Consider the following 27,063-nt stretch of genomic DNA (forward strand, 5'->3'; position numbering starts at 1 on the left):
ATGAACATGCACAAACTCCTAAAGATTCAGTTGAGTAATACAAATGATCAATACATTACTGGCCTATGTATGTGACTCTCTTTCTCATCAGAAAGCAAAGAAGAAACTGCTATCTAGGCTACCTGAGGCAAATATGGTCAGTTGCCTCAGTCAAATATTAAGTGAAGATTAAATTCCATAGAATTGATTAAACTTGTACTAATATTTTTTTGGTACTAAGGAATATTTTATAAACTGAATTTCAGCATACCATTTATTTGTATATCCACATACTTGTTTAGCATTCTTGGATGAAAGGAGTGATATAAAATTGCTGATAATATTTCAAAGATAGACAATAGCATACATTAAGGAACGTTTGTCACACAGCATGTGGAAAGACTAGGCCAATGAACAGAGTGCAAACAGAAGTTTCACCATGCACATCTTCAACCTACCACCAACTTGGCATGTCAATGAAGAAGTGTCACAGCACCTCTGGACCTTTTTCTTCTGAAGCCTACACTGAGAGAGGCAGCCGGTGGATGGCTCACGAGTGTTAAAAAATCCAGTAGGAAAATAATTCAGGTGCTTATATTTATTCTTCTGCCCAGTACAAGTCATAAGGAGAGAAACTATTCCTTCACTTCTGTACAGTCTGCAAAGGGTGATGAGTAGGGAATTCCTGCATTTCATGCACATACCATGCTTCTATGAATCCATGCTCAACTTCCAGCTAGACTGCCCCAGCAAAATATCCACAAGAGTCTGAAAAGCACTTGTTCTCCTTGAGAAAATCTAATTATTTCCACACAGTTCCAAGGTAGACCCTTCCTTACAACCTAAATTTTATCTTCCCTGCCTTACCAGAAACTGAGTACAGGAGGTAAATATAACCAAAATATGGAATACCCAGCAGTGGTTTCCTGTTGTGGTCCCCTGGGTTGAAATCATAGAATCATAGCATGGTTTGGGTTGGAAGGGACCTCAAAGATCATCTAGTTCCAACACCCCCTGCTGTAGGCAGGGACACCCTCCACTAGACCACGTTGCCCAAAGCCTCATCCAACCTGGTCTTAAACACTTCCAGGGATGAGGCCTCCACAACCTCTCTGTGCAACCTGTTCCAGTGCCTCGCCACTCTAACAGTAAAGAATTTCTTTCTAACATCTAATCTAAATCGACCCTCCTTCAGCTTAAAACTATTACTCCTTGTCCTGTCACTACAGTCCCTGATAAACAGTCCCTCACCATCTTTCCTGTAGGCCCCTTCAGGTACTGGCAGGCTGCAATTAGATCTCCCCGGAGCCTTCTCTTCTCCAGGCTGAACAACCCCAACTCTCTCAGCCTGTCCTCATAGGAGAGGTGCTCCAGCCCTCCAGTCATCTTCGTGGCCCTCCTCTGGACTCGCTCCAACAGCTCAATGTCTCTCTTGTACTGGTGCCCCCAGAGCTGGACGCAGTACTCCAGGTGGGGTCTCACAAGAGCAGAGTAGAGGGGCAGGATCACCTCCCTCGACCTGCTGGTCACATCTCTTTTGATGCAGCCCAGGGCATGGTTGGCTTTCTGGGCTGCAAGCGCACACTGCTGGCTCATGTGTAGCTTCCCATCAATCAATACCCCCAAGTCCTTCTCCTCGGGGCTGCGTTCAATCCATTCCTTGCCCAGCCTATAGTCGTGCTTGGGATTGCCCTGAACCAAGTGCAGGACCTTGCACTTGGCCTTGCTGAACTTCATGTGGTTCGCACAGGCCCACCTCTCCAGCCTGTCCAGGTCCCTCTGGATGGCATCCCTTCCCTCCAGCGTGTCAACCACACCACACAGCTTGGTGTCATCAGCAAACTTGCTGAGGGTGCACTCGATCCCACTGTCCATGTCGCTGACAAGGATGTTGAACAGTGCCGGTCCCAGTACCAACCCCTGAGGAACACCACTCATCACCGTTTGCCACTTGGACATTGAGCCGTTGACCACAACTCTTTGAGTGCAACCATCCAGCCAATTCCTTATCCACCGAGTGGTCCATCCATCGAATCCATGTCTCTCCAATTTAGACACAAGGATGTCATGCAGGAGAGTTTGTGCCACTTTGCCAGAAAAGATCAAAGATTTTAGTCTGCTCCTGGTTTCTCTCCATTTGTCAGAGAGGTGGTCTCTACGTAGTGTAACACTCCTTGCCTGAACCAGTTATTCCAACTGGGATTTATCCAGCTGGAACAACGGACGCTGGAATGCTTCCCTCCATACAGCAGCTCCAAACAACTCAATTTTAAACTGCTGTTTGGGTCTGCTTTCCAAAGCAAGATGCAATCCTAGATGGGTCTCACAATAACATGGAATATTCAATATGCACCCACGAAATCTTAACTGAAGGAAAAAGCTCATCAACCAGAAACCCTGACTGCAGCACACCATATGTATTTGTTGAAGAAGAAATAAAATTAAATAGATCAAGCTCTAAAAAATAAAAGAAATGGGGTGAGTGAATTTGCCAGGTACTGTTTCACTTCTTAATTTTTGTCCCAATCTGCTGTACTGAAGAGAGTGCATAGGTATGGGAGAATCATACTGCTGGGTTCTCCTTCCCCCCCCCTTCTTTTTCATTTTGGTGATAAAATTCAAAAGCTAATAAAATCAGACATTTTATAGCAGCATTGATGAATGGCCATGTCTGGATTTCCTGTCTGGAGACCGGAGCAGGCAGTGTCTGAGAAAGAAGACAAGGCAGTCAGTGCATAGAGAGAAAGGGAATATCCAGCAGATGGATTATGTCTGGCTGCTCCCATTATTAATACTGATCTGTATCAGGCAGTGATGAATACATAGAAGCACTCAGAAATACTAATGGTTTCACCCTTTAAGTACTAATTTCTACCCTTCTATCCTATTTAGCATTAAAAATGCTCTCTGATCTTGTCATTGAAGGAAACGGTTATAATGAAGAGGCAGGGCTCTTGGGAAGAAAGAATATACTAGATTTAATGAAAAATATTAAAATCAGCTTTAGAGGTAGAGAAGTCGTAAACTACAATCACTGAATATCAGAGAAAACTCTCTCCTCCTAAACAATTTATATTCTTATTTAAATGTGATTTTTAAATCCTAAATCTAAGGATATTTTCAGTTATCAAGACATTCTGAGGTATTAAAAAAACTAAGGCAGGCAGGACATGTTAGGTAACATATAGTAATATAATCAATTAAACAGAATTCATGCTGCATTGAAGTTAAGCTTGATGTTACAAAATCTCTAAACCTCCATTTCCTTGGATCTTTAGCTCTTTCAGAAATCTCCTTGAAGAAGTCAAAGACTGTATATGCAGTCACTGCCAAACAGGTCAAAAAAATCTCACCCTAAGGCCTGAAACTACCTAAATGTCTACTAAATGGAACTGGAAACAGAGGCAGCTCACCAGTCTGGAGGGGACAGCTGAAAAAGACAAACCAGGCTGTAGCACCTACCAGTAGCACTTACCCAAGATGAAGTAGGGAAGATCATTTGGATTGGGGTGGTTCAGGTTTGACTCTCAGGACTATGCAGTTCTAGTTGATTATTCTGCCAGGAGCTATTTGAGGGATTAATCTGACCGAGGGCAACAGGATAGGCTCTGGCCTAGCTGAGAACATTTTTTTTGTGAGCTCCAGCTGCTTCATGCAGCTTGAGCAATTTTCTGTTTTGACATGAAAAAAAGCAGGGTGACATTTCTTCCTGGGGCACACCGGGATCTATGCAATATGTATTTAGGTATTAGGGCAGGCTTTTAAGATCTAGTTGCTGAAAAAGAGTTGCTAAAAGAGAATGCAAGCTTGACTTCATGGCTAAGGAGGGTGGGGAAAATGTAAGCAACCACAAGCATAATGTAGGTGGTATCTATCAGCCAAGACAGAAATTAAGTAACATAACTGAGAGTGACAACAGTGCTTAGCCTGGGGATTGTAGGCGCCAGGTTCCCAGACATCAGGTGTTTGAAATCTGTGGACCTGCATTGTTGTGTGCCACACCAACCATTTGCATTAACTGAGAAACTTCTCCTGGGCTTAACCTTCCTTACGAAATGCCGCACAAACAGATGTATAAGGGGGGCGAAGGAAAAAAGAGGGCTCTGTCATTTGTCCTCCTTCCTCTTTTTCCTGGAAATACAAGTAAGCTTTGGTCTGGATCACGCAAAAAGGTAGGCAGAGCAGAGACTCCCATAGCTGCTCTGGTTCCTGCCTATGCCACCAACACAGTGTTCCTGACTCCTTTTTCTGAGCCTGAGATCCTATCCTTCCGCTAAGAGTGTTTGTAAACTTAGTTGTGGGCTAAGAGGGGATACAAAACTGTGGAGGTAGGTCACTAACTTTATAAACCCTGCCAGCTGAAGCATTTCTTTCTTTCTAGCCAGCAGATTATTCTGTTGCACTTTGACTCTTTTAGAACAACAGGTGTGGTCTTCTAGTGGAGGGTGTCCCTGCCCGCAGCAGGGGGGGTCGGAACTAGATGATCTTTAAGGTCCCTTCCAACCCAAACCATTCTGTGATTCTATGATTCTATGATTATAAATCTATATCTCAAACACATGACAGTCTTCTAGATTATTTTATTCCCAAATAGTCTTATGGACTACTTTATTTAGAGGAACCTTCAGGAACTCAAATACTGTTTTGAACGCAGTGTCACAAATTCAGGGCCCCAAGAGCCCTCTAAGAAAGCCTACTCCAATCACAAAATACAACTTTTTAACACAAATTTTCCCTGAAGAGTGAGACTCCATTCTCTTGAAATACAAATAACATTTACTTTTTCTTCATTTTGTCTGTCATTTTCTACTTTTAACCTCAGATTTCAATCACACCAGAGAAGCTGTGGTTCCATGCCTAAAACCAAGGACAAGAAATGAATGGTTTCAGTTATTTTCATCACTCTGCCGGTGACTTTGCGTGTAACACCAGGAATATCAGTGACTGCTGTGTTATACTCTCATTTGTCTGTAAAGTAGAAGTACTAATACACACCTATTTTTAGATGTTTAGTTGCAAGCTTATGTTATACAAGCTTTTGTAAAATGCTTTGACATTTCTGGAAAAAAAATCGAAGTCTGTAAATGCCATCTTCATATATAGAGAGGTTCAACTGAATCATTCTTTCCTTCCTTTTCTTTTACTGCTAAAAATAAGAGTTTTATTCTTGTTTTGTTAGCAAAGCTTCATTTTTACAATGAAGTCTTTATTATGACACACATGAACTCCCAAAGAAACAGACTATCATTTTAAGAAACTTTGTCTCCTTTCAAACAACCCACATAAAAACTTCTTTAATTTTTCTTTTTTGAGGAAAAAAAAGGAGGAATATTGTAGAACCTTTCAGTAGGCTTTCAGGATACCCGGAGATCTTTGCAATTTCCTGAAGTATTTAAACATTGCAAGCCTTTTTCTCATGCGAAGAGTCTTCAGTTACCCATGATGTTCTATACAGTCATTGGAGAAAACTTTGATAGTCTTATTAATACTGAATAACACTTAATTAATAGATTTCAGTGGAAAGCATTACTCAACACAGGATTTTGAACAAGTAAGACTATTAGAGTCAGAACTTTTTATGTAGCTTTCCAGGATAATTTATCTCAAAATATTTCTAAATCTAGACATAAGCAAAATTAAAGCAATGCACATTATTAATTCCAGAGGAAAAAAAACTATAAATACTTAGGTTTACATCTCTGTTTTACTGCCTTGTGGATAATGTCAGAGTATCATTGCATACACAGGTTTTATCTTCAGCATTTCATCCTGTTTTTAAAAGTATCATACTTTATGTATCAATAAATTTAGAACCACCACATTAGAAAATTGAGGGTTTCTTTATATATTTTAGTATGAAATTAAGTTATTGAAATAACTTGTATAATTTGGGAAGGGAGACCATATTTTTCAAAACATAGCACAAGCCATTGGTTAACACAAGTGTTTTGAAAACAGCTTTACCAATGTGAATGGAATTTGTTTTAATAGCCTTGAAAAGCCTGTGATTTATGATCTCTGTCAAAAGGCATTATGCGTTTTTACAATTCCTATTCAGATCAGCACATTTCTAATCTTATAATGTAGTATGGAAATTAACAACTTGGATTTCTCCATTTTGCTTTTTTATTTGCAGTCTAACACATTCCTTTAGGAACATGAAGTTCCATATGTCTCTCTTCATTAAGTCAACAGTAAAACAAGATATGTTTGTCTAAAGACTTTACAGTTGTCTTCTATTTCCAGATGTTATTGTACTATTGGGTATTATATAGTCTCTGAAGAATAGGGTCTCTAAACAGTTATTTCAGGTGTGTATGCTATTAAAACCAATAACTATACTAAATATTCAGAAAGATCAAGGCAAAAGCTAAATGAACTTCCACAGGGTTTGGGAGTTTCAGTTAAAAATCAACATCAAATACTTAAAGGTACTTCTTATCTGAAGCTTATCCTAATATATCAGTAATACTCTTCTTCTTGTAGTTGCAAACTAGGGTTGAAGTACCAATTTTTCTGAAGTCAATATCAAGCCTCCTGACAGGTTTACACAGAACTGTGATTAGCAGAACCAACTAATTCCAGCATTTCAGAAAGGTCTGATAATTAAATATCTCTAGAGTTAGCGAACCTGATACAGCCACCCATACATACTTAGCAAGGAAGAATGATAAGCTGGTAAATCAAGGAGAGGAGTTTTATGAAGGTATTTTGTAGCTCCTAGAAATTTTCCTTTTTAACAGATATTTGCCTGCTTATCAATTTCATGCTTAAACACAAATAGACTCACGGATAGTTTCTACAATATGGAGCTGCTTATGGTGTTAACATTGGCCTTCAATTCATTGTAGATGGAAGGAAGGAAGATTTGGAGAGTGTGTGCTTTGTAAATTCCTTCTGCACTACACAGTTTCTCTCCAGCTGTTTCATTACTATTTCATCTGCTCCAGTCAAATATGATTCCTGGGTTTTTGGAGAACCCCAATGTTTGTTTCCCTGCTATCGCATAGCTCACACTGCATCGGAGTGCTACAGGTGAGGCATGTGACCAGTGACCATTCTAGCACTTCTAGAGAATGTTGAAATGAACAAGTCCACAACTTGTTCATTTCATAATGAAATGAAGGACATAAAGCAAATATTTTTAAACCATAGTTCCTAAAAGTTTCTTTAAAATTCTGTAAGCTGTACTTTTAATTTACAAACCTCTCTTCAAACTAGAACGCTTTGTTCAAGTCTGGAATGCACCTGCAATACTCTTCTCCAGAAGGCAACCACCCGTGCAGTATGTCAGGCACTTTGGTTTGGTTTTGACAAGGTTAAAGAGGGACAGGAATCCAACTGGAATGAAAGCTGAAATCAGGCTTGGTTGAAGTTGCCTGCTGTGAAGAATGCTGTGAGTGAAGACAGACCACCCTCACAAGATGGTAATCCCAACACAACATTAGCTAAACACAATAGTTATGCAGGGTGATAGTGCTGCTGCCATCCTAACAATAGCAAATCCAATTACTTCTATGGAGGTCTCATTAGGACTTAAGATAATAGAAACAAATGCATACTTTCAATACACTTTCACAGAGCGCAGAGTGTAGTTTAAGCCAGTTTATCAGCCTGAATAATTTGGATCCTCACTGTTGTCAGCAGTGAACTTGTCATTTTTCTACATGATATTTTTCACTGTGTCAGCCTTAAAGGCATCCTTGCTTCTTATTTCTTTTTTTTCCAGTAAAGAACTTTCTCTCCTTGTCGCTACACTCCATTTCTAAAAGATCCTCCAAGAATTAATCTCTCCCCCAAACTCAAAAGTCAGTGAAACTTGAGGACATTCACCTAATTAAAACTGCTGATCTTAACTGTGCCAAGATCAACAGTGGTACCCAAAACAGCAGATAAGAATCAAACTGAAAACAGGAGGAGGTACCTCACAGCACCATTTGTAGCTCAAACTCAGTCTCTTCTCAGCTCTGCCGTGATTCACAGAAGCCATCGACCTCTGGTTACATGGTATTTCCAGCCCTTACCCACTAACAGAAGAGGAGCTTTTAGCAGCTCCGTTGTCTGGTCTGTTGCTTTTGGTTTTAAATGCAAGCTTATACCTCACAGAAGCAAACTATAACAAAATCAGAGAACCTTTATTAGCATAGCTTTCAAGATATCTTCCTAAGTGATCCTAAGTCAGGAAATGATAACACAATTGTGAGGGCAGTCAAACAGGCAAGCTGAGAGTCACAAAGGAAATGGTGGAGTAGAGTTGGATTTCTGCATCATTAGATGTCCCTCCCACCTCAGTAAAATGATAAATGCTGTCTCCACAGAGATCCAGGATGCACAGAATAGTGAAAACAATATAAAGGAAAACAGACTCATCAGAAAGTCAGTTCAATCACCGGTGAGAATGCACAATAAAGGCTCCCCTGCCTTTCACCACCCACAAGGAGAGAGCTGTAATTCTGCAGCGTAATAGTCTTCCACTCACTCCATATGTAGTTACAGGGCTCTTCAGCTTTTTGTGGTTCACTGCAAACACATAGAGGCCTGACTATGGGACACTATTGTCCCTAAGATAAGGGAGACTAAAGAATAGCCCAATAAAAAAATAACATCCTGCATGCATGGCTTGTTGCCAAGACACATATGGAAAAGTCCTGCTCTCGTAGGAGAAGAGAGCTAAGGCAGCAAGGGAGAAGCAGTCCCACCTGTTATTTTCTCACTGGAAAGGCCACTGCTGTTGGGAGGTGACTTTGCCACTGGGGCACAAGGAGGGGCAAATGAACAACAGACTTCAAAATATGTGCTGCTGCTGCAAAGAAGATAATTAGCTCCTCATATAACGTAAGCATTTCTGGAAAGGGATCCATGTTATCAGATTTTTTTCTTTTTTGCTAGTTATCAGTTAGTCAACATGGGTGAAGCTGGATAAATTAGCTATATAAAACCTTAAGAATGATAAAAGAATTATAACAAACAGTGTTTCCACTCTTTCTTCCTCTTTGTCTTGCGCAGCTTTGAGGAAATATAACGTGCACATAAACAGCTGTACCTGCAAGTTGTTACATTTCATTTGGGTTGCCTCTATTCATGAGGTCCTTGCTTACAAGATAGAATTGGACAGGTTTATTCTGTTAGAGTTTTATAGGCAATATAAATTTTTAAGTCTTGCCTGTACTGTAAGCCCTGTCTTGAAAATGCAATCTGCATTAACAGGATTTTGTAGGAAGGAACATCTAAATCAATAAGGTGAACCCAAAACACCCCAGGTTTTGTGCATTCATTTCTGGATAAGTAACTGGAGAGCATGGCAAAGCTTTTTTGCATGCCAGCCTCTTTTATCTTCAAACAGATCCACAAATGGATTATATATAGATGTGACAGCAGCCCTCTGAGTAAAGCATAAAGGGCAGAGATTACAAAAGATTGATTTCCACAGCTCGTTACTGCCATAAACCTATAACCCAAGCAGATGCACAGGGGAGAATTCTCTTCCTTAGGTCAGCTGTTTATTTCTGGCACGTGCTTACAAATCTCTGGGGAGGACTAAAAGGACATCCATATACTACATTTTCAAAGGGCCAGTAAAGAAGTCTTGTTGCTGTAGTTTCCCCCAGTGTTTGCCTCCATTTCATGAATCACTGTGGTTAACCCAGAGAAGAGATTAATTTCTACCTGTAGTGTGAGCTGTATGCATACTTGTGTGTGGAAACATCACCACAAGCCTTGTATTCAGTGTCTTCTCTACTGAATTCACCAACTTTATGAAAATCAGAAGAATGAACTTAAATATGGATTTCAGGCTATTGCCCAATTAAATTTGGTGAGCAAAACATAGACAGGAGTTTTTCGTGTCTCATTTCCATGAGCAGTGATAATGTATAACATAAAACACCCCTAAATTTAAAATAATGTAGGCTTCAACATCATTTCAATTGCTCACATCATATAAATGCTTTTATGAATTTAAGACAGTGAGGTGTACAGGCCAGGATCAACTAAATGACAGGCAACGGTGCTGGGTCCTGCTCTAACTATACGTGTAATGGAACACCCTCATGATTATACCAGTTAAAGTCCTTATATTCAGTTTTTAAGAATTTCTTATCTTTCCTATTTGAAGAAAAGCTATAAGTACAGTTCTGATAAGACAAGTATCCATTAATTGATTCATCTTTTCAAACAGGTTCAATTCTTCCCTTTGCCTATTTGTTCCCTAGAAATCAAGAAGGCCAAGAGTAAAAAACAACAAACTAAGCTCCTGGCTGTTTGTAAGATAAGTCTTCCACAGAATCAAAATACCATTAAGTGTTCAGACACTTCTGTCAGGTGAGAAAAAGATATTTAAATTCCCTTTTTAAACTGAATCCTTAACATGCTGCTTTAGTTTTGCATTTGTTACAGTTTTCTCCAGTCTGCTCAGTTCAGGCATAGATCCCAGAACGCATAAGGTACAGTTTTCATTCATTGTATCTTAAACATAGGAAGAAATCAATACATTCAGCTTTCCCCTTCTGAGCTAAAGAAGCAGTGCCTAATTGGTATAAGCAGTCTTCTGTCAGTCTGCTGCAGAACCATCACTTTGCAATGCTACAAACACCTCGAACACAACCCACTCAGCAACATAAGCAATTATATTGAAAGTTAGTAGATATTCTTCCATCTCCGCTCTGAATACAAATCACAGCTTCTAATTTAGCAACCAGCCTCTTGAGACACGCGCACACATACACGGGGCGGGGGCGGGGGGGGGGAAGCCCATAATGGCAGCTGCTTTTGTGGCCAAAACTCTGCAGCTCACATTCCTATGGGGAGCATCAATCCAGTATCAGCGGGGCTCTTCTACTTCACACAGAGGCCAATTCTTAGTTATAAGTGTTTTCAGAAAAAAAACAGTCAGAGTGCTTTACTAAAAATAATGATCTAGGCCCTACTGCATTTTGGCCCATATTTCGTGTGCTAAGACAGCTCCTCGTTGTTACTTCTTTTTTTCCTGATGAAAAGTGTATAGACTTGGAGGGGGAATATGGAGAGGGAAAAGAGGAAGGGACTGTGGTATCACCCCAATGTGCCCATATGTGACAGCTGTGATTTTATCTCTCCTCTTAATCTAGCAAGTAGGCATTCAGTGGTCGTGGACATTAAGCCCTCCACAGTCACTTTCTTAGCCTAAAAATTCATGACAGCTGCTACAGTTAAGCAAGGTACCTTTAGTAGATGTACCTAATATAGTGTCTAGGTGGCTTTGATCTAAGATACTTGTATTTCATGTGAATAAATGTACTCAGTGTGGAGAAAAGCATTACCATCTTGATTTCCATGGCCATGTCCCTTAATATGTATTAATGGGGTGAAATTAACTATTGGCCCTCCCTAAAATTTATCATCAGTTAACATGTAGTAACATAACAACTTCTGTTTGTGACCTAGGTATTTACAAACTGGCCAATATTCTTCCCTCCCCGTTTCCCTCCGCTCCTGTCTCATCTGCATCTGGAGACACAGCCAGTAAAGCCACCTTGAAAGGATAAAAGGCAAAAGTGCACTCAGGGCAACAGGTGGCTAGCTCATTCCTAAATGATAACTGAGTCTGGAAATCCAAGATATGTACAGCAGGAAAGAGCCATTGGTTTATAGGAAAACTTGGAACAGCTCATCAATAAATAAACAGTGAGGCACTGTTCCCAAGTTTTACATCAATACTCTCTTTTCTGACAGTCTTTATAAAAGGCCATTTTTAAAAAAATAACATTCATATTTTAAGAATTCATTGGGCTGAATTGAATTGCTAAAAAATGCTTAGAATTGTCTTTAAAAATACATTGTATTATTGTGGCTACAGTTGGAAATTATAGGCAAAACTACTGTTAATTCTGAACATTCAGTCTAATGGAAACCATTCAAAGATTACTATATGCATAAAAATACGGTAAGTCAAATTGCTCAAGTAATTTCTCCATGTCAGACTTCCTAAATAAACTCTTGTACAAAGATATAATGAATTTTAATTGCATTCAGAAAATGTCTGAAATCTAACTACAGGTATAACATGCTGTGCCAGCTATTTCAGACCTGCTTTTTTGTCCCTTGCATTTCATTTTGATCACCCTGTTAAGAATAAGCTCATATGCACAAAGAGAATCATTTTTCTTTTAAATTATTAATTAAAAGATTAATGCACACCTTCAGATCTCCCATAAGAGCAATGTTCCAATATCAGTACAGCTTTTAATGAGGTGAGCAAGAGAGATCCAAAAACTATTTTATTCTGTGGTCATATTTTCAGTGTTAATAAGAAAATTTAGCATCCAGTGAAGTACAAGCCTCAAAGCCTGCTACAAAGTATCACATAGACTAGGTTGAGATATGGAAATAGCCTGTTACAGAAATGCAGAGAAATGGCTAGAAATGAGGACTGCTCATCCCAAGTCTCCCAGAACAACTCCTTTGCTGAGTATGCAAATCAGGAAGAGATTGCTATATACTGCTGCCACTCCACACCAATCCCATGTTCTACCATGGGCTCGTTTCCCTTTTCTACAGGGAAAATTAAACAAATCCACATTATTGCAGTTGATTGGATATGCAAAATACTCCATTTGTTTCAAGGGGTATTACACAAGCCTTCTAGAGCAAGAATCACAGCTTATGGCATGTGTAACTTCGTATTGCCACCTTCAAAATGACTAAGCAGCTGAGCTCGGCCAGTCCTGATATGCCAACTCAAAGGCCAATGCTAAATATGCACTTTTTCCCTTTATTTGTGGCTTCTCTTTTGAAACATACACTCATTTCACAACATCCCCAGGGCCATCTAGTATCAGGTTGCTTTTCTAGGCATATCTGTGCATCCCCGAAGTATTACCTGGCTTGAGCTCAGAGGTTAGGAAAGCTTACAGATAGAAAAAGGGAAATCAGATGTTAGTCAATAGAGAAAGACATAAATAAGGTTTTAGATATATTATGTTACAGTTCTTACCCTGTGGTCATGACTAACTCCTTTTGTCTTTATTTCTCTAAGCCAATTTTATTTTTTTTGCATTTTAAAAGAAAAATTTTAAACTGCAGCAAAAACAAAGAAGTCATTGAACTCTCATTTTTTCTTTATGCATTACAATTACAGGAAAAATATAATATCGTTTTGGGTCAATCTTCTGTGAAAATTCACAGAGTATTAAATAGCCTTACTTTCAGCGTACATCATTTTAAATTGCGTAAGCAACAGATGGGAACAAAAGGTCATTTCATCCATTCTAGTGTGTGTGGTTTTAAGTGTTTTACTTCTAGTTGTAGAACCTCTAAAATTGAGGCTTTATGTAAGAAATTACATAAAACAGCAGATAGTTAAATTCACCACGGGAAAGAAAGACAAGAAGAAATAAATATGATAATAGGATGATTTAAAACAGCATGATCTCTTGATTGCAGTCTAAATATTAATACCTCTGTGTTTACTGTCCTAGTGCATGGAGAGAAAGAGAAGAGTCAGGATGACAGACTGCAGCAAGCACGCCTGGTGCTCAGCACCCAGGGAGTAGGACCACTATTAATGAGCTGTGGACAGGATTTGATTTGCCCATTCCTGCCATACAGAAAGGAAGAGGACTTAATTAATGACAAATTATCACTTCTCTGATAATGCATAAGGCTCCTTGCCATACTCTGAAAATTAATTTTATAGTCTTAAGTTGCTCTTACTGTTTTGAAAGGTGAGAGGTGTTATATATTGACAAAAAACATAAAATCTTGAGTTTAATCTTACTCCATAGTAGAGGGCAAAAAATAGCAGAATAAATGAAAGCTGATTTAGCAGGTAGATTTTCAGCTGAATTCAGATTTTCTTTTAGTTTCAGCTACAGGGGCTCCCTTTTTTATGTTATGTTGTATGAGATTCCAATTCTGCCATTAAAGCAGTCTGGTAAACTACTAATTAGAGGCATTAGCCTTAAATGTCCTTTGAATTTTGTACATTCAGTCAGCATCCATCCCAAATTGTGCTTTGATCTTTGATGCAAATGTAAGAAGCGTCCTCGTGTCCTCCCTTGAGAAACATAGTCCTGTCACTTTAACTTTATGGTTGATGCTGCCTGGGGTTAACATCGTATTGCTCCCAGATGCAATAAAGGAAGAGACCATGTTTGGCTGAGAAAGAGAATTAGACTCGCAGCCCCTCCAAATTCTTGAATTCTAAATGTCTTATGTAGTATTTCTAATATTTTATTTTGCATTGTATTATAAAAAGAAAACTATTTGAATGGTTTTTATTGACTGCAGGTAAGACGCAATGCTTCATTCTGCCACAGAGTCCCTTTGCCTTTAAGAACTGTATAGATGACTTATTTTTAAAAGATTCCTTAGAGAACATTTTGTAAGACAACAATTGTAAATTAAAGCACAATTATAATTTATGTTGAGCCCTTCTGATCTTTTATGCTCTGACTCTTTATTACAGCTACTATTAGCAAGTCCCTGCAGAGCCTCTTTTTGTAATCAAAATGACAACTCATATCATCAGTGGTAAACATTGTTTGAAATGTAATACAACATTTCTTCGACAGAGGCACAGGCAATTTTAAATTTACAGCCTAAGCCTATACTATCAAATCAGTGGAAAAGCTCATCAAATTCATAGGGCTTCTGATTAGGACAAGAGTTGTGTAAATGAGTAAGTAAATGTTTCAAGTGGCATCTTTATACTGATAAGAAAATCAAATCATTCCTTTGTGGATTTGCTGTTCTGGGGTGTGATCCTGCTTCCCAGTGCTGCTGATGCAGTCCTTCCAATAAGTCCTTCACACAAAGGACATAGGCAAGGCCAGGACCATCCCTTCTCCTCCAGTAACACCCACGTGAGTGTCCATACTTTGGTTTCTGCTTGCTTTTCTATGATGTCTCTAGTCCGCGATCCCAGTGCTCCTTTCAGCACAGAGGAACTAATATTGTCACAGGTGAAATTATTAACCCTGTCGGCTCAGACTTGACTGCACCCTGATGGCCATGGCACTCTTTTGTGAAGTGGGAGTTCAGGATTCATGTCTCTTTAACAAAAGCTATGAATTCAGTTCTAGGTTTTCCGCTGTTGAGTAAGTGCTCTAGCCATTATGTTACTCAAAAGAAATGGCCAGTGTTTCTTTACTATGAACTGAACTCATCATCCTCGGTGTGTAATTCATTTGCTTGATAAATCAAGCCCTTCCAAGGACTTATGCATAGTTTACACACTTTTCTTCCTGCCTCTGAGATAGAACAGATCTTGGATGGGTAATTAGTATTTCCAAACAGTGACATGAGAGCAAGTGAACAGTCCGCGCGCCAACTTGTGGGTTCAAGTATTCCCTGCGTGCCTACTCTCATCACAGTCCCTAACACATTTTAGCGCGGTCCGTCTGTCTGCACAATTGCTTCCGTTTAGTGCTTTCTGCACAAGTGCTTCTGCATCTGTCATTCAAGTGCAAAAGTGATTAGACCAAAGATATCGTACATTTGATTTTTAATACAAATGCATGCAACTAGCAAGGCATTTTCAATTCTTCTTTCTACAACTAGAGTAGCTAGATCACATGCATCTGCAAGAATGTCAATTCCTCCCCAGTGAGCTGAAGAAAGGAGTTTCATAGCTCAGTAAAACACGTTAAAGTGTGCATTCAAAGTGAAAACAAAAGTAAAGACAAAAAAAAACCAAAAACCACCACTGTTATCTGTGGAGGATTTTCTTTTTTCTCTTTTTGTAAGTCAACCCTTGCTGTTCACAATTATCTTGTTCCTTACAAGCAAGGAGCTGCAATAAATGGAATTATATTTTCCCTGAAGATAGTGCCTCAGTTCTAAGGGTGATGGTTTCATTTATTTATATTGGGAGAATAATTTGAATTGCGGGAACTATTTATTTTTTTTAAATACACACATTTAATACACATGACAAAATGCCAGTATTCTTATATATTATGTTAAAAAAAATAATTTTCTGAAAAGCATTTATACATTTTGTGTCACAATTACATAATTCTTATACTAACCCTGTTGCCTACATCTTCACATTTTCAAGAGGTGTGAATTTGACAGATCAGATGTCAGTTCAGAAAAAGTACACTAAAACTTGCAAAAGGTTGGATGCCATTCTGGCTACACCGATTAAAGACTGACACATATTTGGAACATGCCAGTTCAAGATTGAAGATGACAACAAAGGAAAGTATGAAGACATGGAAGTTGTGATTGATGGGTGGTACATTATTCTAAATTAATACTTAATCTGGGAGCTGACATAGTGGAGCAAAATAAAAAATGTATTTTATCTGATACGCTGCCCCTCACAATAGCATAAACTGAAAGTTCAGAGAAAAATACTATGCTATTTATAGCAAACACATAAAATATCATCTTAACTCTTTATAAATACCTCCTTCATAACACAAATCATACAAGCAAATTCCATCTTGATTTTTATAGTTGATTATGTATTACCATTTACCCTGTCAGACCCAACCTTATGAATCTGACAGCTTTGGTATCTCTGTAACCTCAGCACAGTCATCTGCAACTCAGAGACTGCTGTATTACAAGGTCAAGGGTGCCAAAATCCAAATACTTCCTTCTCCACTCTTCCATACATACTCCTTTCAGTTTACCCCAGTGTCTCTAACTTCCTCACCTTTATTTCCCAACATCCACCCCCTTGCACACGTCCCCTATATTTCTGTATCACCAGTTTTTAATTTTCTTTCTCCAGTGTTTTCAGACATCAACACCAGGCTGCCTAACCCATGTTCTTCAAGCAGTTTCTGATGCAGGGTTGGGGTCAGATGGGAGGGCAAGTGCACTAGCAAGGGGGCTTCACATGTCAGAGACCAACTAGGTAATTTGACAACCTTTCCCTATCACCTGTTTTTCCTCACATCCTCAGATCCTTTCCTCATGGCCAAGAGAATTGTTCAGCAGGCTACAAATTGTGCAACCCTCCTCTTGGATTTCTAGCTGCTTTGTAAAGTGCCCTGGGACAGATCCACACTGCACATCAGCAGTTGGCCATGTCTGGTATGCAAAAATCAGTATGAATATCCTTATGAGCATCTTTATAATCCTGTAATTTCCCTCCTTTACATCCTAACCCACTCACAGAAACTATAAATGCCTGCAGCCCCTTAGGACACTTCTATCTGCAATCTCCTGTGACATTTTAAGTTACAGTCTGTCTCCAGTGCCAATGTTGGTCTTTCTAAAACAGAAGAGGTCTCCCTAAAACAGTCTGAGGTCTCTTAGTCAAGTCTAAACCAGAAGAACTCAAGGCTTTAACTTAGAGAATTCACTATGGATCATAATCCCTACATCCTGTTTCTCATCTAAGAAACACTTTCATTATTTCATATTTTGAGACACAACAGTAGTATTAGAAGTAGGAACTAGTTTCAAATATTTAAACCCCGAAGTTATAGACTCCAAACTCAGTTGTTTTGACTTTTAATTTTTTTTTTATATTCCTCTCTCTTGTTAACGAGTCTTTGTTTCCTCTTTTTCATTCTTTATCTTTCTTCTCCCCAGTTTAATGTCCCTAAAACTTACAAAGAAAGGAAAAGATGTGAAAAATACATTAGCTTTGGGCTGCAAATGCTAATCAGAAAGTAATACATAATGTTTTGTATGTTTCTTTACTAGTACATCACAATATGGTCAGTGTGAAGGCTACATGTTTTCAAAGGTAATATAGAATATTAAAAAGTCAGAACAGCACATTCTCTTTGCAATGCAAAAACTATGAAATTCCCAAACACACAAGTAGTATAACTTCCCTTAAGAAATGGAAATGAGCATGAACATGTGATGAAGTATACTTCCACAAAAGATGGAAAATAGCCAATTTATCTGTTTTGGTAAGATCTGTTTTAATCTCCCACTATTATTATCGAATGTAGGAATTTTATGAGGGGGGTAAAAAAGCAACTGTTAAGATTCATTTACATTGCAATGAGGTGCAATGTAGATGCCTCCAGTTTTACATGTGATTGTTTGAATACCACCCTAAGTCTAACCACAGTTTTGGAAAGAATTAGGTAAGCCATTTATTTTTCTGATGAGTGCACTTCACTGAATTAAAAAAATTGTAAAGTGAAGTCACTACCAAAAATGTAGTTCTGCCCTTTACCTGCCCTAACCTTGTATTTCCTCCTCTCCCTTCATCAGTACTAGTACCCACATGCCCATGAAGCTTCCTGATCCGGCTGTGAAACCTTTTTATTTGGTCATAATTACTTTTCAGTTAGATCAGCAGTTTGATTCAGCTAACCATAGGGTGCCAAAAGCCAATGCAGATACAAAAGTGGAGGTGAAAATATGTAGTCGAGGATGGAGATGAGGGTCCTATCATCCCTTGGGGCAGCATCATGACTTGAGCATTCAAACTAAACTTAAGATACTGCACGTTAGCCACAGACACACGCAGTGCTTCTTGTGTGTGTATGCACTGAAGATTAGCTTTGATACGCTCTCATACAAGACGGTGTGTTACAGACACACCTTTTGAGGAACCGCTTTTAAAGCTACAAGGGAAATTCCTCTGAGCAGCGTTCTGCCTGCAAGTAAACTGTTGTAAACCCCCTCTGCTTTTGGAAGCTAAGCTCTTTCCTGCAGAACAATCACGGGATGCTGAGTGTCCCAGCCCCAGCACTGAAAATGGAGAGTCAAAATCACAAGTGTAAGCCTGTATTTTGAGCATTGGAAAATGAAAGGGTTTCCTCTACTTGCAAATTCTTTCTCCAACAAGGGGGGATAATCAAAGCAGCTCATTAGCAGTATAACATACACTACTATCACACTTCCTTTCTCTAGCAATCCTAATTTCAGTAAAACTCCTATCATAGAATCATAGGATGGTTTGGGTTGGAAGGGACCTCAAAGATCATCTAGTTCCAACCCCCCTGCCACGGGCAGGGACACCCTCCACTAGACACATTGCCCAAAGCCCCATCCAACCTGGCCTTGAACACTTCCAGGGATGGGACATCCACAACTTCTCTGGGCAACCTGTTCCAGTGCCTCACCACCCTCACAGTACAGAATTTCTTCCTAACATCTAATCTAAATTGACTCTCCTTCAGTTTAAGGCCATTATCCCTTGTCCTGTCACTACATGCCCTTGTAAAAAGTCCCTCTCCAGCTTTTTATGTGTAAGACAAAGATTTTACAACTCTCTTTTTAGTCATCTCCCACAATCTAATTCTTCCAAGACTGTCTTTTTTTCATTCTGTAAGTGACATTTACTGCAATTCTTCATAAACCCCTGAGAATTGGATTCCTTGCTCCTGGAATCGAATAAAATATGTGCACAGCCTGTCAGCAGGTCACATGTATCCTGCCAACCTACATCTAATAGATTTTTCACTTTTCATCAGTGGATTTCAAGACAGTATGTAGTCTGCCAAATTTACTAAAAAGCTTGCTACAGTATCACACTTTCAAAATGTGCAATCTGTCAAAGCCACAGCTCAAAATGTCTGCTACGATGAGAGTCTTTGAAAAATCTGCTACGGTGTTGGCATTCATTCAGACAATAATGAGTATATCAACAAAGAAGGAGGGGAAAGGAAAAAAGTTGTTAGGGGGAGGGGGAAGAAGTGGAGAGGAAAGAAGATGAATCCTAAATGTAATTTTTTAGCATCTGAAGAAATTACAAGAATTCTTTATGCAAGTGTAATCCAGTTTCATATGAATTCCTCCAGGATGACAGCATGTTAATAGATAAATACTCTATGAGTGCTATATTTAATAACACTGATGAAAAGATAATTTATCATAGATTTGACCACAGCTGTACATAGCAAACCTCAATATTGATTCAAACACTGAATACATTTAGCAAACAGTAGAAGATGTCAAAATCGCTTGCGCTGCTATTTCATATTATGAGATGCTATATATGGAGTCTATCAGAAGAGATAGGTGGAGAGAGTAGGAATGCTTAATTTATTAATTATGATATGAAGGAAACTGAAGTAATTTCAGGAGATTTGTAAGTAAAGGCAAATTTCCATTTTAAAACAGACAACACTAGCAACAAAATATCCAAGGACTGTGAACTGCAACTCTCAGAACTTGCCTTATCTGTTTTCCTTCATCCTTTATTTTAGAAAATACACATTTACATTCAAAGAACATAAAAAGAGGCAAAAAGACGGGGAAAGGCTAACATGTATGTAGATGTTCTTTGCAGACAATCTGTGGTTTATCTTTAAAACTCTAGAAAAGAAGGTGCAATTTGAGAATCAACTCTTATCTTGGAATGCGGGTGATAAAAAAAATAACAAAACATAAAATGAAAACAATCAAAAACTAAGAAAAACAGACTTAGGGCAAAAGGACTTAGGACAAAGCCCACACCAAGCCTCAAGGAATACTGGGCTTCCAGAGGACTGCAGACTGGTCTGCTCCTTTCCTTTATCCCAGAAGAGGAATCTCATCCAAATTAGCTTTTGATGATGTATAAGATTGGGGTGAGGGGTGGGGGGGGTGGAATACACACTTAAGATTATAAAATTGCCTCTCTAAAGCGATCTTTTGTTCCACTGGCTAACTAACCCCCTCCTCCTAGTAAAACTATTTGGTTGCATAATGTGGAAGGAGAGAAATGTAGCTGAGCTGGCCCAGTTCCATAGCGAGTTAACAGAACTGGGATTGTGTCTGGGTCCCAGTCTGGGAGGGACAGAAGTGCTTTTGTTTAGTTGCAGTGGAATCCTGCAGGAAGGTTAAATAGCAGCGAGAGAACCCAACAAAGAAGTGGTAATACTACATAGGCTACAACCTGCGCAATGCACAAAGATATACATACGTACCATGGACATTATTAACACTCTCCAGTTTCAGGCACCTAATTTAACCAGCAACCCTCTCGCAGCCAATAGGAAGAGAAAGATGGCTTTTTCCAAAAGGAAAAAAAGGAGATTCCTGCTCTAAACTGCCCCTGGAACTGACTCCCTCTTGCTCGCTTCCTGCAGTGACTATAGAAGGAAAGAACAGGCAGCTACCTTAAATACTGAGAAATCCACTGACGTAAATATCCACCAGCGTGCCTTTCCCAACCTCACAGATACTGAGGGTTTCAAAGACAAGGGGTCTGTTTTATATACTACCTAAAGTAATCATTCTTCTGCTGGCTTGTCAGATTAAGTCAGTCCTATGAAGTTTTATAGAACTGACAGTTGTTTTGAAAGTTAGGAGCATCCCAAAAAGGAGGAGACTTTTAGGAATGCCATTTTATTTCTTCTTTCTTTTCCTAAAAGACAGACTGTACTCAGTTTCTTGAGGAAAAACACTTTTAAGTAAAAAAAAAAGATTTGAACTCTTTGGTTGTAACAGCCTCAGCCACAGACTGCACACAGTTTTAAGAGAATGGTAACTACAGTAGAATGATTAATTCAGAATTAAATTGAGATAACTTGAGTGTTTTGTAAGTGCCTACAAACAAACTGATCTTCCTCATGTTTTTTGAGGATTCAAAGGAAATATTTACAGACAGTGATTACAAAAAGTGATATGGTGAAAATACTGTAATACTGAAATATTTGTGGAAGTTCTTTTGCAATATTCATTCAGGTCTAACGGAAAACTCACTTCCAAACTTTTCTGAAGTTGCACTTTACTGCAATTACAATTATGTAATTGCATGTAATACTAGTGCATACTAGGAATTCCCAATAATCTGTGGTTCAACTACTCCACAGGAAAGACTTTCCAGAACTCAGACAATCACTTCACAATGAGGAGCCTAAATATATGCTAACAATGACACCAGCTTCAAGAAGATACTGCATTTTATAGACTGAATAAAATATCTAGCAAGTGTGGTCTTACATAACCAATTAAGACGTCTGCTTAAAATAAGAGCTCTTTAAACTGATTATGCAATGCATATAGTAAGAAATGACCTTGCTGTACAGGCAGAAAATATTCTAAGCTACTATTATGACCTACTACATGCATTCACAATTTTCTTCTGAATTTCTTAAATATGCATTTATCTATTAGACCAAAACAAAGTCTGCTTAGCTGAATCAGCTTCATACATTATGAAAGGTAGCAATGTTGAACATGCTGCACATCATAAGACCACTGGTGCACTTCACCAAGTTATCTATGATGTCAGACAAATGATCATCTTCTTGCTTCAGCCCAAGCTGTGCAGTAGGCAGTGATGGCGTAAGTATGACTACAGAGAAAGCCGACTCCGAACTCACTGTACTTCAGTCTCTGGGGAAAAAGAAATAAAAATTAACTGAACATTTTATTTCTTCAAAACAGGAGAATTTCACAAAAGCATCAGGAATGAAGGCAGGGAGATACACCAAAACAGGCTGTGGCAGATTCAGTTCAGCTCAGTTCCCTGGACTGCCCAAGTGAGGAGCCAAGGCTTTACCAAGCTGAAAACCCAGCCTGCACACACACACACAGACACACACACATTATATTATGTACTTAATGTATAGTATGCATCAGTCTCAACTGATAATCTCATTATTATTAAATGGATATGAAATAGATATTGCACTAGTGTATTTGCCTACATTTCCCAAGTCCACGTATATTGAGATCATCTTTGAAACTCAACTTCTGAAATTCATAAGGAAAGTAAACAGAGTGTTTTCCGTAACTGATGCCTATGAGCAGTCTTTGAAGTAAAATTTTAGTTTTCAGTATAAACATTTTGTCAACTGCTTTCTTCCTCACTTATGCACGCAGTCATGAAGTTCATCACATATTGCCCCATATTGAAAGACACGTCTCACAAGCCACCTGGTCCGTGTATTCCCCTTATCTACTCACAGTTCATTTCACTTAGCATACTATCTATTGACACAAGTTTCCGTGCAGTGGTTCCATCGGGCACCCTTGCGTCCCTGCTCACATCCAGGGCTCGGTGCCATCACCAGCAGTCACAGCAAACACCCCCACAAAGGAAGCAAGCGAGTGGCAGCTCCCGGCCGCGCTCCCCTGGGGCTAACCCTGCGGGATGGGAAGCGGCGCCTCTCCCCAGCTCCCAACAAACGCTAGAAGCAACAACCTCCTTCCCAACCTGCGAGCCTCACTTCTAGCACTACCAGCCAGAATTACAATATTTTCCCTTCGGGGGACTTTTAGCATTAGATGTGCCAGGAATTTCATTAAAACGCAACGTTGACTTAACAGCTCAAGTCTCTGGCGGTTTTCCCCTGGAAAAATTGGCAGGATTGATTCCAGGCTGCTCTTCCCGTTATACAACGCCACGGTGCTTCCTACACACACCACTGATTTACAAGGATGCTTTAAACTTGTATTACTCTTCCCACTCAAAGAAGATGTCGGTTTTAATGTCTGCTAATAATACAGAAGTATTTTGATGATTCAGAGTGTGGCAGCTGACTCAGAACTCACTTTACACTCTTGAATTCAATGCAAATTGCCAGAGAGGACAGAAATCTTGTGAATGTGAGCTTTGAATTGGAAGAAAAGGTTTCCTTCTGGGAAACATTTAAGTTAGGAAAAAGTCTACTTTATTTTTTTTTATTTATATGTCATTAATAAATATTCCCATTGTCAAGGCACCACAAAGGCTGGTGGGTCCCTAAGGGAGCAGCACAGGCTCCCCAGACAACCAGGGCAGGCAGGGCCTGGCAGCCAGGGCCTGTCCCACCCCAGCCAGGAGCAGGGCAGCCAGGGGCACCGGGGCAGCCCCAGGCATCAGGCACCTCCCTGGGGATGGGGACGGGCTGAAGCTGGGACGTGGGCCCACGGGCAGGCCCGGCTCAGCGGGGCCCACAGCCAGACAGGGCAGGGCTGTGGGGCGCTGGAGATCGGATCTGCTGCGGGATCACTGGGGCAGGGCCTGACAGCCCTGACAGCAGAAACGGGTTCCTGGGCCGTGGGCAGGATGGGGGAGTCCTGGGGGGCTAAAATGGGGTCCTGGGCCATGGGCAGGGCAGTGCGTGTATATAACTGCTCACAGGAGGGAAAAAGGAAGAACTGGCCCTTCAAGACTACACAGCAACTCAAACTCCTCCAAGAAAGTTTACCCAAAAATTGCTGCCAGTCCCACATATCTGCCTGCCCAGAGTCTCCATTGTATAAATATCAGATAACAGCAACTATGGTCTTCCAGAACTGCATCACATAATACATTGAAATTGGAAGCACTGTGCAAGAACCTGAATTTTGCATGGAAAAACAAACATACCCAGATTTGAAGCAATACTATATGTTCACTCATAATTGATCCAACAGACCTTGTTTTTAAATGGACGTAAATCTTCCACACAGTGTTGACATTTGCTCTCCCAGAGTGCCTCAGAAACCGTGCAGCTGCCCTAAAAAAAAAAAAAAGAGAGAGAGAAAAAAGTAACATGCCGATGAAGAACTGCTCTTTTTTTTTTTTTTTTCCTGCTTTTAAATCAGATAGTAAGTAGTTCAGAGCAAGTATCTGGTAGACTGGAATAGTATTTCATTATTGCCTAATCCAAAGACATTCACCAGAAATCTTCCAACTTACAGGTTTAACTTGTGAGCAAATGTAAGCTTTACTTGTTTCACTGAGATTTTCGCTTCTCCCTTCCCACCTCCAGTCCAGTTACTGTCTCACGAAACTTAAAATGGGAAACAAGAGGTTGTCTTCTGCTCCCCAGCACTAGTTACTTCCCAAGCCCCACGTCTGCCTTTGGGTCCCCCAGCAAGCTCCCTCTTGTCCATGCAGCAGTGGTTGTGCTGGTCGAGGATGGGGCTACGCCATGCACTTCTGCTAGCCGTGGTGAAGGTGTACCTGATGCAACAGTTCCTCAGGCCTTCTGCTGCTCCTGCCTGGGGAGATCTGTAGGTCCAAGGAATTCTCCATTCTCACTTTTCAGATTTCATTACCACTTTTCAGATCTGCAGCTGTAAGAAACGGAAACAAGAAAGAAGTAAGTAACAACAACTTGATTTCAGCTTACTTTTTGCACAGGAATACGGGAGCTGATTTTCCGCAGGTTCTGGACCCTTTCTGTTCACTTCACTGTTCTCCTCAGAGAAACAAGCAAATTCCTGTGTTTCTTTCTTGTTCAAAAGATTCCTCTTTTCAAGGGGTTAGAGACAGCAGAAGTTCCCTCCTGACACAGCTGTTTTCCACCTGGAGGTAGGAAGGTACAGAAAGCAGCCAGTTCTTAGGACTTTTCAGTCCTGTTGAATAACAGTAGCACCCAGACCATCACAGCTTCACTTGCAAGACCATTACCCACCTGTGAAATGTTCAGAAACACTTCCCAAGTCTTACAGGAGTACAGACTTGAACCCTCAGGATTAAAAAAAAAGAGGGTCAGAGGGCTTGAATGACAGTACACCAGCATCATTGCACCGTACACATTTGTAGCATGAGTATCACTGTTTTGAAATACTAAAAATATCGAAGGGAGTTTCCCAATATTCACTTTTTCCTAATATACTGGAATGGAAGACAATGTCTCCTCAGCTAAGACACATGTTTCGCAGTCTCCCAGCTCTGAGTCCTCATCGTCTGTCCTTGACAAACCCCATGCAATGACAGGAAAATTGAACTTTGCCATCAATTAACATTCAGAACAGATGAGCATGTGCCCTGGTAACTATTATTAATATGAAGAAAATCTTAAAAATAATTACTTGCACTCAAAGGGAAAACATAAACATCAATCCAGACATTTAGAACTTGAAAGTCTGTCTACATAAAAATCATGACATTCATTTTAAGAAAAACGGAGTGGTTTGTTTCAGGAAGGGTCAATTTAAAATTAAAATACTTTTCCTTCTCTTAAAAGGAAAGAGAACTTTCACTCTGTTCACTCATTGTTAGTGAATAATGTGACATAAAATATAATAAGCTCTTTTATTGTCTCTCCCTAATATAGAACAGTAGGAGAGAGGAAGACATTAACATCTATATGACATATAAATCATTAACTGTAAACTAAGAAACATAAAAAATGCACAAACAATAGCAAGCAGAGACTACTCACTGTAAAGCTGGATACAGTACATGATTCACAGAAATGGATGCAGAGCTAGGATAAAAATATTCTGATTTCTGTTCACCCAGTTGGAAAAGTTGAGCATAATATTCACATTTAGGATCCACATTTTTCCTCTCTCTCCTTTAGTAACATCTGAAGCCAAAAACTTGATCCTATTTTAACATAGATCACAACTATCCAAAACCAATACATATGAAGGGGAAAAAAGATTCTGAAATTCCTTCTTCTCTAGTAATGTCTTTGAAACAAACAGGTTGGTTTACCCCATTTTTTACTGCAGAATTTCTTAGCCAAGAACAATCTCTATGTCAGTTATACAGACCTTTCACAGGCTTAATCAGGTATTTTAGGCTAGCAAAGTGTATCCCCATGTAACATTTATTCTCCAAAGTTCTGCCATCTCTGCAGAAAATATGTTTCAAAACAGTGACAATGTCACCTTGCCATCTACAAATCCTACTGTTCATATCTGCAGCAAATCTCTGGCCAAATATATCTCCAGTTGTTTTCAGTTAACCAGGACTGTACATCCCACATGTATATTCACAACGATAATATGAACAAAATGCAGATATTTTTGCTTTAGAATTATTTATACTGCTTAAATGTAGAAAGAAAAAGTTCCATTATAAATATAAACAGACACACGGCATCTATTTGATTTTAATAAATAATTTTCTCTCTTTACTCAACAACATAAAAGTCGCCCTCTTTAGTCAATACATCATCTCTAGTCTAAAAAGTTCCAACAAATACAAATATTTCTGAGACAAGCAGGCACAGAGATTCTCCTTTAGCAACATTTATTTACACCAGAGCTAAATCTGTGCAGATGAAACCTACAGTTCATCTTAAAGTATTTGGACAAAGTAGTGCCAAAACATTCCACATAATTGGGTCATTTATTTTCATTCATTCTTCTAAGCTTGATACATGTGAAATAACCCATAATCTTACATTTCTAGTGACCACTGGAATGACTTCATTAAATGTCATCAATATAAAACACAAGGAATAAAAGACTAAGCATATATCAATGCTATATTAAAGGAGAAAGGAAAAGTGCACTTTCAAACATTTCTGCTTTGACATTCTG

At 39.4% G+C, this 27,063-nt stretch overlaps 1 long non-coding RNA gene across 1 annotated transcript in view; it reads right to left on the reverse strand.

Annotated features, from left to right (window-relative positions):
- The window catches only part of LOC142599970 (uncharacterized), a 31,537-nt gene extending 7,261 nt beyond the window's left edge, over window positions 1-24,276 (reverse strand). The window contains exons 1-2 of the long non-coding RNA XR_012833469.1: window positions 24,167-24,276; window positions 22,023-22,206 (exon numbers count right to left, since the gene is read on the reverse strand). This is a non-coding gene — a long non-coding RNA (uncharacterized LOC142599970). The remainder of the gene's footprint in view (window positions 1-22,022; window positions 22,207-24,166) is intronic.
- Window positions 24,277-27,063: the final 2,787 nt, after the last annotated feature.

The sequence above is a fragment of the Balearica regulorum genome, chromosome 1 (genome assembly GCF_011004875.1).
Source record: "Balearica regulorum gibbericeps isolate bBalReg1 chromosome 1, bBalReg1.pri, whole genome shotgun sequence".
NCBI classification, from domain to species: domain Eukaryota; kingdom Metazoa; phylum Chordata; class Aves; order Gruiformes; family Gruidae; genus Balearica; species Balearica regulorum.